Below are 16,151 nucleotides of genomic sequence, written 5' to 3'. Positions count from 1 at the left end.
TGGCATAAGCAACTATAATCTCTAATTGTCATTATGCAAACATGTTTCATCCATAATAGGCTGAATCAGGAACGATGAACTAATCATATATACAAAAACAAGAGAGGTCGAGTTCATACCAGCTTCTCTCATCTCAATCAGTCCATCATATATCGTCATTATTGCCTTTCACTTGCACGACCGAACGATGTGGATAATAATAATAGTGCACGTGCATTGGACTAAGTTGGAATCTGCAAGCATTTAATTCAAGAGAGAAGACAAGGTAATATGGGCTCTTGGTTAAATCAACAATAATGCATATAAGAGCCACTTCAACATTTTCATTATGGTCTTCTCCTCTCGACCCCCAAAGAAAATAAAGGAAATAAACTATTTACACGGGAAAGCTCCCAACAAGCAAAAGAAGAACGATAAATCTTTTTGGGTTTTATTTTAATTACTACTACTACAGGCATGAAAAGTAAACTAGCTAAAAGCTACAACTATTTTTTTTGTTTTTCCTTAAGGTTATTCAAACACATAAGAAGAAAGCTAGGAAAGAAAATAAACTAGCATGGATAGTACAATGAAAAAGTATGAGCACCGACAACTAGAATGAGTGTGTGAACATGAATGTAATGTCGGCGAGAAATACATACTCCCCAAGCTTAGGCTTTTGGCCTAAGTTGGTCTATGCCCATGGATCAAAGTTGTAGCTGGGGTCGTACTGAGAAGCAGCAGCTATTGCCTCATGAGCTGCCGCTTGGAGGTGAGCTGCCTCCGTCCTCCTTTTATACTCGTTCGCCTCCTCCCTGTTTATAATATATCTCCCTTTTGCCTAAAAGTCAAAGAAAGCAGGAGCAGGGAGAGCAACATGGACAGTGCGGCGCCTGTCAAACATTAGTCGGTACTGGAGAGGTTGTTCATTCCTCTCAATAAACTGATGGGAACCATAGCATCATAATCTAGATAAGCGGGAGGCAATTCCATATCATTTTCATGTATGGGTATCTCAAGAAAATTAGCCACACGGGTTGCATAAATCCCAGCAAACAAGTCTCCACTTAAACCATTATTATGCAACCTTCATGCAACAATGGCTCCCAAGTTATATTGTTTATCTCCTAAAACAGCACTCTTGAGAACACTAAGATCTGGAACACACATGTGACATGCCTCATCCTTACCATTTATGCATCTACCTATAAAGAGAGAAAAATAATGTATAGCAGGAAAATGAATGCTCCCTATGGTAGCTTGTGTTATCTCTCTAGATTCCCCACAGTGATACTAGCAAGAAAATCTTTAAACTCAGATTTGCGAGGTTCACTAGCACTACCCCATTGCGGAAGTTTACAAGCAGTATTAAAATCTTCTAAGTCCATAGTATAAGATTAACCATAGAGATCAAATAGGACAGTGTGAGAATTGCGTGAAGATGTGAATTTGAACCTTCTCACAAAGGAATCAGTTAGGTGATAATACTGAGGGCACTTATCTAGCATGAAGCCCTCGAGTTCAGCATTACGCACATATGCGTCAAATTACTCCTTAATTCCTTCTTTGACCATGAAATCTTCTGATGGCCATTCACAAGGCCGCACTTGAGCTTCTCTCGGTAGTTCATGGTCTGGCTCACGTATTGCGGCCCTGGGTCCTTGCTTCCTTGAAGAACCACCTTGGTACATTTTCCTAAACATATTTCTTCCTCTGAAAAATTTCTAAAAATTTTAGTAACTCAAAATAAAAGTGAACCAAACTCAACAAAATTGATAGCAACTACTCCCACAAGTGCCTAGAGACTATATCATGCATTAGAACTACTTGGGACCAAATAAATTTGGCATGCAAGCTCAAGAACAGGGTCACCTAAGCAGCAAAAAATTGCAATAAATAAAGCACTAGAACAAAAACTAATTGGACCATTGGAGGAGTCACATACCGAAGAACAATCCCCCAAAGCAGTTTTGTGAGTGGAGCTTTGAGCAAGGAGATCGGAAATCGCAGCAAGATGAGCTAGAACTCGTGCTTGAGCTGGTTGGTGATTTTTTTGGGAGGAAGAAGGAGTGTGTGGGTGCAGGAATAAGTGGAGGGGGCCACCAGGGGCCCACGAGGCAGGGGGCGCGCCCTGGACCCTCGTGGCCAGGTGCTTGCTCCCCTGATATGTTATCAGTGCCAAATATTCTAGAAAAAATCATATTTCATCTTCAGGGCATTTGGAGAACTTTTATTTTCGGGGTATTTCTTTATTGCACGAATAATTCAGAAAACAGACAAAAAAAATACTATTTTTGCTTTATTTAATCTAAATCACATAAAGTAAAAGGAGGGTACAGAAGGTTGTGCTTTCTAACTTCATCCATCTCATGCTCATCAAAAGGAATCCACTAACAAGGTTGATCAACTCTTGTTAACAAACTCTTTTCGAATAACATGGAACCGGAGAAATTTCGAATAACACTAGGTTACCTCAACGGGGATATGCACATCCCCAACAATAAGAATATCATATCTCTTCTTGACAGTAGGAAGAGGAAATTCAAAACCTCCAATATTAATAGTTGAAATTTTTCCAATAGAATTGATACTGTGGACTTGAGGTTGTTTCCTCGAAAAGTGTACCGTATGCTCATTACCATTAACATGGAAAGTGACATTGCCTTTGTTGCAATCAATAACAGGCCCTGCTGTATTCAGAAAGGGTCTACCAAGGATAAACGACATACTATCGTCCTCGGGGATATCAAGAATAACAAAGTCTGTTAAAATAGTAATGTTTGCAACCACGACAGGCACATCCTCACAAATACCGACAAGTATATCAGTTGATTTATCGGCCATTTGCAAAGATATTTCAGTAGGTGTCAACTTATTCAAATCAAGTCTACGATATAAAGAGAGAGGCATAACACTAACACCGGCTCAAAGATCACATAAAGCAGTTTTAACATAGTTTCTTTTAATGGAGCATGGTATAGTTGGTACTCCTGGATCTCCAAGTTTCTTAGGTATTCCACCCTTAAAAGTATAGTTAGCAAGCATGGTGGAAATTTCATCTTCCGGTATCTTTCTTTTATTTGTAACAATATCTTTCATATACTTAGCATAAGGATTCATTTTAAGCATATCAGTCAAACGCATACGCAAAAAGATAGGTCTAATCATTTCAGCAAAGCGCTCAAAATCCTCATCATACTTTTTCTTGGATGGTTTAGGAGGGAAAGGCATGGGTTTCTGAACCCATGGTTCTCTTTCTTTACCGTGCTTCCTAGCAACAAAGTCTCTTTTATCATAACGTTGATTCTTTGATTGTTGGTTATCAAGATGAACAGTAGGTTCAATCTCTACATCATTGTCATTGCTAGGTTGATCATCAACATGAACATCATCATTAACGTTATCACTAGGTTCATGTTCATCACCAGATTGTGTTTCAGCATCAGAAATAGAAATATCATTGTGATTCTCAGGTGTGTCAACAACAGGTTCACTAGAAGCATGCAAAGTCCTATCATTTTTCTTTTTCTTCTTTTTAGAAGGACTAGGTGCATCAACATTAGTTCTCTGAGAATCTTGCTCAATTCTCTTAGGGTGGCCCTCAGGATACAAAGGTTCCTGAGTCATTCTACCCCCTCTAGTCACAACTCTAACCGCATTATCATTTTTCGTATTATTTAATTCATTGAGCAAATCATTTTGAGCTTTAAGCACTTGTTCTACTTGAGTGGTGACCATAGAAGCATGTTTACTAATGAGTTTGAGTTCACCTTTAACTCTAGACATATAATCACTCAAGTGCTCAATCATATAATCATTGTGTTTCAATTGTCTGGCAACATAAGCATTGAAGTTTTCTTGTTTAACAATAAAATTATCAAACTCATCTAAGCATTGGCTAGCAGACTTATAACGAGGAATATCACCTTCATCAAATCTATAGAGAAAATTTACCTTTACTACATGTGTCGGGTTATCAAGGCTATGTATTTCTTCAACAGGCGGCAAATTAAGACCATGTATTTCTTCAATAGGAGGTAAATTCTTAACATCATCGGCTTTAATACCCTTTTCTTTCATAGATTTGTTTGCCTCTTGCATATCTTCAGGACTGAGAAATAGAATACCCCTTTTCTTCGGAGTTGGCTTGGGAGTTGGTTTAGGAAGTGTCCAATTATTTTCATTAGTCAACATATTATTCAATAGCAATTCAGCTTGATCAACAGTTCTTTCCCTGAAAACACAACCAGCACAACTATCCAGGTGGTCTCCGGAAGCATCGGTTAGTCCATTATAAAAGATATCAAATATTTCATTTTTCTTGAGAGGATGATCAAGCAAAGCATTAAGTAACTGGAGAAACCTCCCCCAAGCTTGTGGGAGACTCTCTTCTTCAATTTGCACAAAATTATATATTTCCCTTAAGGCAGCTTGTTTCTTATGAGCGGGGAAATATTTAGCAGAGAAGTAATAAATCATATCCTGGGGACTACGCACACAACCAGGATCAAGAGAATTAAACCATGTTTTAGCATCACCCTTTAATGAGAACGGAAATAACTTAAGGATATAGTAGTAGCGAGTTTTCTCATCATTAGTGAATAGGGTGGCTATATCATTTAATTTAGTAAGATGTGCCACAACAGTTTCAGATTCATAGCCATAAAAAGGATCAGATTCAACAAAAGTAATTATCTCAGGTTCGACAGAGAAATCATAATCCTTATCAGTAACACAGATAGGTGAAGTAGCAAAAGCAGGGTCATATTTCATTCTAGCATTCAAAGACTTTTCTTTCAGCTTAGCTAATAATTTTTTACGATCATTCCTATCATTGCAAGCAAGAAACTCTCTAGCAGTTTCTTTATCCATAACATAACCCTCAGGCACAACAGGCAATTCATATCTAGGGGGAGAATCTTCATCATCACTTTCATCAATATTATTAGTTTCAATAATTTCATTCTCTCTAGCCCTAGCAAGTTTTTCATCAAGAAATTCACCTAGTGGCACAGTATTATCAAGCATAGAAGTAGTTTCATCATAAGTATCATGCATAGCAGAAGTGGCATCATCAATAACATGCGACATATCAGAATTAATAGCAAAAGCAGGTTTAGGTGTCGCAAGTTTATTCAAAACAGAAGGAGAATCAAGTGCAGAGCTAGATGGCAGTTCCTTACCTCCCCTCGTAGTTGAGGGATAAATTTTGGTTTTCTCGTCTTTCAAGCTCCTCATAGTGACCAGCAGATATAAATCCCAAGTGACTCAAAGAATAGAGCTATGCTCCCCGGCAACGGCGCCAGAAAATAGTCTTGATAACCCACAAGTATAGGGGATCGCAACAGTTTTCGAGGGTAGAGTATTCAACCCAAATTTATTGATTCGACACAAGGGGAGCCAAAGAATATTCTCAAGTATTAGTAGTTGAGTTGTCAATTCAACCACACCTGGAAAACTTAATATCTGCAGCAAAGTATTTAGTAGCAAAGTAGTGTGGAAGTAACGGTAACGGTGGCAAAAGTAACAGTAGCAGTTTTGTAGTAATTGTAACAGTGGCAACGGTAAAGTAACTAAGCAAAGATCAATATGTGAAAAGCTCGTAGGCATTGGATCAGTGATGGATAATTATGTCGGATGCGATTCTTCATGCAAAAGTTATAACATAGGGTGACACAGAACTAGCTCCAGTTCATCAATGTAATGTAGGCATGTATTCCGAATATAGTCATATGTGCTTATGGAAAAGAACTTGCATGACATCTTTTGTCCTACCCTCCCATGGCAGCGGGGTCCTATTGGAAACTAAGGGATATTAAGGCCTCCTTTTAATAGAGTACCGGACCAAAGCATTAACACATAGTGAATACACGAACTCCTCAAACTACGGTCATCACCGGGAGTGGTCCCGATTATTGTCACTTCGGGGTTACCGGATCATAGCACATAGTATGTGACTAATGACTTGCAATATAGGATCAAGAACTCACATATATTCATGAAAGCATAATAGGTTCAGATCTGAAATCATGGCACTCGGGCCCTAGTGACAAGCATTAAGCATAGCAAAGTCATAGCAACATCCATCTCAGAACATAGTGGATACTAGGGATCAAACCCTAACAAAACTAACTCGATTACATGATAAATCTCATCCAACCCATCACCGTCCAGCAAGCCTACGATGGAACTACTCATGCACGGCGGTGAGCATCATGAAATTGGTGATGGAGGATGGTTGATGATGACGACGGCGATGGATTCCCCTCTCCGGAGCCCCGAACAGACTCCAGATCAGCCCTCCCGAGAGAGATTAGGGCGTGGCGGCGGCTCCGTATCGTAAAACGCGATGAATCCTTCTCTCTGATTTTTTTTCTCCCCGAACGTGAATATATAGAGTTGGAGTTGAGGTCGGTGGAGCACCAGGGGGCCCACGAGGCAGGGGGCGCCCCCCCATCCTCGTGGACAGGGTGTGGGCCCCCTGGCCTTGATTCTTTCGCCAGTATTTTTTATTAATTCCAAAAATATTCTCCGTGAAGTTTCATGTCATTCCAAGAACTTTTATTTGTGCACAAAAATAACACCATGGCAATTCTGCTGAAAACAACGTCAGTCCGGGTTAGTTCCATTCAAATCATGTAAGTTAGAGTCCAAAACAAGGGCAAAAGTGTTTGGAAAAGTAGATACGATGGAGACGTATCGAGCACCAACAACAAGACACCCCAGTACAAGATGAGACACCACGTACTCCCCCTGCTCAAGTTACGTCTTTAGTCCTTGATGATGAAGACTACATGGAACAGACCACCCCTTCTCCAAAGGCGTCGCCAGCGTTCCGCAGGCTTCGCAAGGGCCTCCGGCCACAGGTCACCATGTCAAGCATTCCAGAAGGGGAAGTGCAACAAAGCTCAGTCGCACGTCAAGTGTTTCCTGAAGGCACCCCTACTGCGAATGCCTCTGAGTCTGAAGCCAAAGTTGCTAAAGATATTCCGACTACATCAGCCGATGAAGATAGAGAAGAAGAAAGAGAAGAAGAAAGAGTTGCCATACCCCCAGCAAGTGATCAAGTCATTCTCGAGGAGAATGTGATTGTGCCCGACCCACCAGTCCTTGAACAGATGGAGGTTGAAAACCCTGAGGCTGCCACCATCAACGCCAATGAAGCCAATGACTCAGTCATGGTTGAAGACAATGTGGAGCCTGAAGCTAATGTGAATGCTGAAGTCACCTTGACGCCAATCATCTCGGATTGCGCCGTTCCTCCTCCAAGGCCTCACACCATGGAACAGGCATTCAATCGTGACAGTCAGCTTGTCACTGTCAGATGGCCAATTATGATTCCACCCACTGCTCCCGGGCCACAATATGATTACCATGTGGAGTAGAGGCCTCAAGTTCAGAAGCCCAAGCCTAGGCTACCAAGGCTTCCCAGTGTTGTAACTACACAAGGTTCTTTCAGCGTGCACAGCTTTAGAGAGCACACCACTTTCTTTGACAGCTCCAAGAACCCTTACACGAAGCCTAAGATCTCCTCAGATAGATTTTGGAGCCATCAACAGCGAAGCTACTACTCATGCATCTTGTACAACCAAGAGCGGATCTTTCCACACATGCGTCTGGATTGTGAAGCTATAGCTGGGCTGCCATGTCTAGAAGAAGCTCTTGACTGCTTTAGGGATGTTGGTCTTCTATCTTTTGTGACTGAGAAAGAACACAGGAATAAAGAGCTTCTGCTGTAGTTCTATGCCACCCTCCATATTCGCGGCTACAACAGGGATCCGAAGACTTGGGTCCTTGAGTGGATGACAGGTGATGTACATCACGAAGCCAAAGCTCAGGACATCATTGAGCTTACTTCCCTGCCCACTCCAGGTGAGTTATATGAACCTGGTTGTCAACTTCATAGAGATGAGCTGCAGAGCATTTTTCAGAGGCCTGGGCCAAACATGAGCCAGATGCTTAGCATAATGAAGCCATTACCTCAAGACGTTGAATACCCAAAGGAGTTCTTTGTGAAGGACCTCGAGTACTTGCCACGCACAGTATACCACATTCTGAGGCGTACTCTATGGCCGATCAAGGGACATTCTTCTGAAGCTAAACTTGAAGGAGCCATGACTTTGGTATTCTATATCATCAATGGCATCAGATTCAACACTCAGGATTTCTTCATCAGACAACTTGCAGCTTCTGGGATTGATCTGTTTGGCCTGAAGTTCTATGCTCCATGGGTGATGCACTTGATTAAGCTTCATTCCACCATTGACTATCAGCCTTCAGCGCGCAACCACATCGTTTTTCTGCCTGAAGTTGATCTATCGATTGAAGCCATCTACCCCGAGCTTGCCAAGAAGCCCCTACATCTTCAGAATGCTGAATATCAAAGCTTCTCGCAGCCAATTGAAGGAATTCTTGTCCCCAATGCTACAACCCCTTCTTATCCTCTGGCTGGAAACATGAGAGTGCCACATCGTGCTAACACTGAAGCCACTGCAAGTACAATTGCCCAAAGGCCTCGGAAGCGTTCTCGTGTACTCAATGACCGAGAGCTTCTTGTGGCATTTCATCAGAAGCAGGATAAGCATCATGACTGGCTGAAGCGTCAGATGTAGAGTCTCTTGGTGGATGTCAATCACATCCGTAACTTGGCCACCAAGAACTCATTTGTTGCCCATGAAGCCTGTTGGCGGTCCTGGAAGAGCCTCACAATGCTCTGTCCTGAAGATGATCTTCGCGAAGATGGCTTCATAGAGAACTTCAAATTTGACTCCGGGCATCCACCAAATGCAAGCTAGCGTCGCACGCCGTCTATTGAAGATTCTGAACATTCGTCTTCGGCTGCAACTGTTGTTGCGAGAGTCGTCGATGAAGAAGACGACGCCACTTCATCGACCATGGTTGCACTGCATCTGGATTCTACGTCAGGCCCGTCTGCACCACCAAACTCCAACGACGACCCTGCTCCATCATCTACTCCAACTGGAAACGAGTAGATACTCAATGTCTTCAAACCTTTTTGGTCATTACTAACAAAAGAGGGAGAAGCTTATGAGTTGATAGTCTTCAAGCGGGTCCTTATGGGTGGTTGCATTATTTTTTGCTAAGTCTTTACAACTCTCGTCTTTTGAAACAATTTGGTTTTTGAGTTGTAACACTTAAACTTGATGGTCGTCTGCTAATTTTTCTGCTACCTTGTGATGCGATGATAAATCCCGCATGAAGCCATTTCGCAGACGTCCATTTTTCATTATGCATGTCATTATCTTCGTCATCTCTTTATATGCATGATGAATTGTCTTCGTAATTTTAAGAGGATCTCCACAAAGTAAAACCTGCCATGTGCATTTGCATTCAAAAGCAAACTACATATATGAACATCTTCAGGGGGAGCCTTTTGCAATTACGAAGACAATGATGTTATCCTTAACTCTCACATATTTTTATCGCCGTTGAAAACTTCAACCGGTTTGTCATCAATCACCAAAAAGGGGGAGATTGTAAGTGCAACTAGTGCCACCCCTAGTTGGTTTTGGATTATTGACGACAAACTTGGTTGAGGGACTAATGTGTTTGTGAGAATTGCAGGATAACACAGGTAGTAGTCCCTTATTGATTCGGCTTACCTACCAGAGATGGCCCCTAAAATGTGTGAAGACATTGAAGACAATGGTGGTTCGTGAAGACATTCACGATGAAGATTATGACATGAGAAGACATTCATATGAAGACTATGGAGTGCGAAGACATAGTGTTTCGTAGTTTCCTTTTCTTCTTTGTTGAGTCATAGGAACCACCGTACTATTAAGTGGGGTCCCAGTGAAAAAAGTCAGAATGACTGAAGTGATGCTCAACCAAATCCTATGTCTTCGAGCGAAGACAATGAGAGCAAATCTTATCCAGAGCTGGATGAGTCAGCTTTACTTGTAGCCCAAGTCAAGCTGCCGCATGTGTTTGAAATCCGACCGTTGGACACGTGCCGAATCCTTAGTGACCCAGGGCCATTTCAGACAAATCAGGTGGGGTTGCCTCCTGGCTATAAATAGCCCTCCCCCTACACCATAAATTGGTGGCTGCTCAGAGTTAGTGCACGACTTTTGTCGTTTGAGAGCAACACACCTCCGAAGCATTTGAGAGAGAGATCCTGGCGAGGACAAAGCCCAAAACACCCAGAGCCAAAGAGTGTTAGGCATCACTGAAGTTTTTCGGTCCGCGTGACCTGAAGACTTGTTACACTTGAGGATTGTGAATCCTCCAGCCGGTTAGGCGTCGCATTCTGAGCACCCAAGAGCCATTGTGGATTGCCAATGAACGAAGTCTATGACGGTTTGGAAGTCTACCTTGAAGACTTACCAGAGTGATTGGGCGAGGACTGGGTGTCCTTAGCTCAAGGGGAATAAGGTGAAGACGCGGTCTTCTTAGTTAAATCTCAGCCTCCCTAACCAAACGTACAGTTGTCACAGCAACTGGAACTGGTCTACCAAATCCTTGTCTTCACCAAGCAACTAGTTCTATCCTCCACTTCCCTTTAAATTGCAGTTTGTCTTCGTGAAGTCATTGCCTGCTTGCATGATCTAATTGTCTTCACTGTGTGAAGACTGTTTGTTGTTTGGCTTCATACTGTCTTCCATCCTGATCCATACTACCTAGCTGCTGATAGTCTTCGTGCTTTCACTTCATTGCTTACTTGACTATGGCTAGTCTAGTGTAGTCTACCTTCCGCTGCATACCAATAGGTTCATTTCTATTGTTTGTCTTCAAATACGTCGTGTTTTGAAGACTTTCAAAAAAATCACCTATTCACCCCCCCCCTCTAGTGGATAACTAGCACTTTCATTATCCCACAATACCGTCGAATCAAAATAAGAAATTGGTGGTAAGCAGTATGACTATCACCGTCCACAACTCTTTGTGTTCTACTCGTGCATATCATCTACACATAGACCTGGCTCCGATACCACTGTTGGGAATTTTTGAGGATATAAACCTTAGAGTCACCCGCCCGGTGGGGCCGGGTTACACATAAGGGTCATCACCTGAAGCCCGGCACCAAGCTTGAAGACGGTGGGCCAAAGATGGGCTTAAGACCCGGAGATGGCTTGAGGCCCGTAGTTACAACCGTCATTATGGTAGAACTTGTAGTGTAAGGCAAGAATAGTTGAGAGTCCGAGCCGGGCACTCTTATGAGCCGGCCGGGACTCTCAGAGCTGCTGGGCATCAACCTCTCTATATAAAGGGACGACCCGGCAGCAGTTTAGGGGTAAGAAAGATCTCGTCGAGAGCCAGGCATAGCAGTTAAGCTCCCTGGTCATCGAAACCCTAATCAATACCACCTCAACTGGACGTAGGATTTTACCTTCACCGTAAGGGGCCGAACCAGTATAAACCCTCGTGTTCCTTGTCCCGTTTAACCCCTTCAAGCTTCCTAGCGGCGATGGCTCCACGACTAAGTCCTAGCTTGAGGACATCTGTCGTGACAATTCCACGACAGTTGGCGCCCACCGTGGGGCAAGCGCATAGTGGATTTGAGTTCTTGAAGGGCAGCTTCGAAGGGCTCAAGGGATACGCTGTGGGCCGGATGATCAAGAGTCGTTGCGTCAAGCTCTACATCGACGATGCAAACTGGGGCCCCGACGCCGGCTCAATTGAGTACGGATACCGGGTCCCCTTCGGCGGAATTCATGTTTTCATTGGCAAGATTGGTGAGCCGGACCCGGAGCCGGATCTCTGCGCCGATCTCATCGAGACGGCTCAGCGCGCACGACCCGCCCGGGCCCTGCCTGCTTTAAAGCATGCTTTTGTGGGATGTATCCATAGAGGGCTCTCTGATGGATCTGGATCTGGTGATGAGACGGCCGCCGGCTCTGACGGCGAGTCATCCACATATGAGTCAAACTCGTTGTATCAACTTCAAGATGGGAGGCTCATGGGTTGTTCCGATGGTGACAGTATTCCGGACCCGTTTGAGCCGCCGAGCCGGGTTGGAATCTTCATGGCCGATCCGCAGCCTGTTCAGAACCCTGCTGCTGGGACGGGAAACCCGGTGCCCTCGCCGGCTCAGGTGCTGATGGATCTCATGGACAAGATGACGGCCCTGTTAACCGCCGCGGTTGACCCGGCGGATCAAGCTCAGCATGACGCGGAGGTGGCGCAGTTAAAGTTAGATCTAGTGAAAGCCAAGGAGGATCTGGCAGCGGAAGGGATCAGGATGGCTACGGAGAGGGCGGCTCTCGACGCCCAAACTCAGTTGATTCAGGCGCAGTCCTTCCGGCTCACGATGGATCAGAACGCGTCCAATGAGGTCATGAGAAGGAGGAATCAAAAAGCCCAATCTCGACTCCCTCCGGTCTACGATCCTCGAAACCTCTTCAACACGCCAGGTGCAGGGTCTAGTAACCCGCCAGGGATCATAGTGCCCGGGTCTGGGACCCCTGTTCAGCCACAAGTGATGGGGCCTCCCCGGGTGAACCCTGCCCCGCCTCAGTATGTGCCAATACCACCGGGTCATTATGCTAACCCGCTGGAGAACATGGTCGCCGCAGCAGCACGGCTGGCGGCCCTCCCAATTGACGGCGACTCTCCAACGGCTATTGAAACCCGCCGGGTCAGAGAACTCCTTCAGACAGCGCTGGCGCAGCAAGAGGCGTACTCTTATAGCCGGGACAGGATCCACTCGACCCCTCGTCCAGGCCGGAGCCCGAGTTATAGCAGACACATGGTCTCAGCGACCGGCTCAAGTAATGTCCGACGCCATGACCCGCCCCCTGGCCATGGCCCGGCTCATAACGGAGCCTTTCACGCAGCAGACCAAGACAGAGCGCGGCAAGAGGCGGAGCAGGTGCCTCAGTTGACGGCTTACCAGACTCCCCCGGCTTATCCGACGACTTCCGTTGACGTGGGTATCCCTACGAGGACTGGAGGTGTCCCTTGTCTAGTGCCAGCTCTCCGCAATGAACGTCTACCCAAGGACTTCAAAGGCCCTAGAAAGGTGCCTAATTACACGGCTGACTTACAACCCGGAGCCTGGATCGAAAGTTACGAGATGGCCATGGAACTGCTGGAGGTCAGTGTAGCGGCGATGGCCAAGTACTTCACCATGATGCTAGATGGGACTGCCCGCACTTGGTTGAAAGGGCTACCGCCGAATCCCATCAAATCTTGGGCTGAGCTGAAGGCCCGGTTCATACAAAACTTCAAAGACACCTGTAGGCAGTCTATGTCAATAGTGGATTTGACTAATTGTAAACAACAGGAGGGTGAGTCTACGACACATTGGGTTCGCCGGGTCAAAGAGATCATACATTCATCGGATAAGATGGATGCCGGCTCTGCAGTCTTAATGTTGGAGCAAAATTGTCGTTTTCTGCCCCTGAAGATGAAACTCGGGCGGCTTAAGCGTGACTGCAATGATATGGGTACGCTGATGGCGGCTCTCGTCAAGTACGCCGATTCTGATAGTACCAAGGACCCCGCTTTAGATGATGAAAGGACAGGGAAGGGAAAGAAGAACGGCAATGGCAAGGGTCCTCAGCATAACCCGGGGAACCAAGGAGGTGGCAAGCGTAAGGCCGACGGCAGCCTAGAGTTCGTGGCCAACGCCAGTTCATAGGGTAATAGCCAGAGACGCAAGGGGAGGCCCCCTCCCCGAGCCGGCGGGTCAGGCCCGACGCTGGAGCAGCTGTTGAATGAGCCTTGTCCAAGGCATGGCTCTAGAGAGAAGCCAGCTACTCATCTATGGAAGGATTGTGCAATCATGAAGGCCTTTAAGAATTCCAACGCCTTTAACGGCAACAATGGCCCGGGCGGTGGCTCGGGCGCCGGCGGCTTTCATGGCCCGGGCGGCGGCTCAAATTATAATCCTCAGAACGGTCAAGGGGGCTTTAATCAGCAGTCTGGCCAGGGTCATCAACAGCAGCAGGGGGGTTATCAGACCAATCCAAAGCAGCTTAGCGGTGGACAGTATCATGTATTTACCACCAGTCTGTGTAAGCGAGATCAGAAGCTTCATAAGAGGGTTGTGAATGCTGTTGAGCCGGCGGTTCCACGCTATTTACGATGGTCTGAGCAGCCTATAGTGTGGAGTAGGGAGGATCACCCTCCCCGGGTGGATAATCCGGGTCACTTGGCCTTGGTGGTGGCTCCTCAGGTGGGAGGATATAAGTTCACTAAGGTGCTCCTGGATGGAGGCAGCAGCATCAACATCCTCTATTATGAGACTTTCCGTCGTATGGGGTTGATTGATAAGAACCTCAGCCAGTCAAACACTATTTTCCATGGTGTGGTACCTGGTAAGTCGGCTTATCCAGTCGTCAAGATCGAGTTGGAAGTGGCCTTTGGAGACGAGCACAACTACAGGGTGGAAAAATTGACCTTTGAGGTGGTCAAGATAAGAAGCCCGTATCATGCCATATTTGGGCGGCCGGCTTACGCCAAGTTCATGGCACGGCCGTGTTACGTGTATTTACAGCTCAAGATGCCGGGTCTCAATGGGACTATTACGGTTAATGGCAGCCGAAAGGTGGCCTTGGAGTGTGAGGAAGGCGATGCAGCTTATGCAGAATCTGTTTATGCAACAGAGGAGTTAAAATTTTACAAGGACAATGTTGACCCAACAGATATGACCTCTCTGAAAAAGCCGACTACGGAGCATGAGCCGGCAATGAAATTTAAGTCGGCTGATGAGACTAAACTTGTTGATTTCGTTCCAGGTGATTCATCTCAGCAGTTTAGCATCAGTGCCAATCTAGATCCAAAATAGGAAAGCGCGCTCATCGAGTTCATCCGTGAGAATAGGGAAATTTTTGCATGGAAACCTTCTGACATGCCAGGTGTACCTAGAGAACTCGCTGAGCACACTCTCAATGTTGATCCAAAATTTAAGCCGGTCAGGCAATTCCTTCGGCGGTTTAATGAAGAGAGGCGGAAAGCTATTGGTGAAGAGGTGGCCCGGCTCTTGGCGGCCGGGTTTATTGTTGAAGTCTTTCACCCAGAGTGGTTAGCTAACCCGGTGCTCGTGCTCAAGAAGAACGGCACCTGGCGGATGTGTGTGGACTACACGGACTTAAACAAGGCGTGTTCGGCTGATCCTTTTGCCCTTCCCCGTATTGATCAAATCATTGTTGCTACGGCGGGTTGTGAGCGCTTAAGTTTCTTGGATGCTTATTCCGGATATCATCAGATTAAAATGGCAGTTAAGGACCAGGAGAAGACGGCGTTCATCACTCCCTTTGGAGCCTTCTGCTATGTGCCTATGCCCTTTGGACTCAAGAGTGCACAGGCGACTTATCAGCGTTGCGTGCAGAACTGTCTTCATAACCAGATTGGGCGCAATGTTCATGCTTATGTGGATGATATTGTGGTTAAATCCAGGAAGGAGGGAACCTTGATAGATGATCTGAGGGAAACCTTTGATAATCTCCGGGTCTACAAGAGGATGCTTAACCCGGCCAAGTGTGTTTTTGGTGTTCCTGCAGGCAAGCTCTTGGGTTTCTTGGTTTCTAACAGAGGCATTGAAGCTAACCCGGAGAAGATCAAGGCCATCACCTCCCTGGCTAAGCCGGCGTGTATAAACGACGTCCAGCGCTTGGCGGGTCGTATCGCTGCTTTAAGCCGGTTTATAAGCCGTTTGGGGGAGAAGGCCATGCCATTGTATCAGTTCATGAAGAAAACTGATGACTTTGTCTGGAATGATGCAGCTAATACTGCTTTTGAGGATTTGAAGAGGCAGCTGGCAGAGCCCCCAGTCCTTGCTGCTCCGGTTGACAAGGAGCCTTTATTGCTGTATGTGGCTGCTAACACACGAGCCGTCAGTGTGGCTGTGGTGGTGGAGCGCAAGGAAGAGGGTAAGGAGCATCCGGTTCAGCGGCCGGTTTATTATGTCAGCGAAGTACTCATTGAGTCCAAACAGCGGTATCCACATTGGCAGAAGCTTGTTTATGGTGTGTTCATGGCAAGCCGGAAGCTTAAGCATTATTTCCAGGGTCACCCCATCACTGTGATCAGTTCTGCCCCCCTTGGAGATATCATTCAAAACAGAGAGGCCACAGGGAGAGTGGCTAAGTGGGCTATAGAGCTCGGACCTCATGGTCTGAAATACGTACCACGCACTGCTGTTAAATCTCAGGCCTTGGTGGATTTCATCAATGATTGGACAGAGCTACAAGTGCCCGAACAAA

This window comes from Triticum aestivum, chromosome 3D, assembly GCF_018294505.1.
Source record: "Triticum aestivum cultivar Chinese Spring chromosome 3D, IWGSC CS RefSeq v2.1, whole genome shotgun sequence".
Taxonomy (NCBI): Eukaryota; Viridiplantae; Streptophyta; class Magnoliopsida; order Poales; family Poaceae; genus Triticum; species Triticum aestivum.
Note: the sequence above shows the minus strand (reverse complement) of the source record.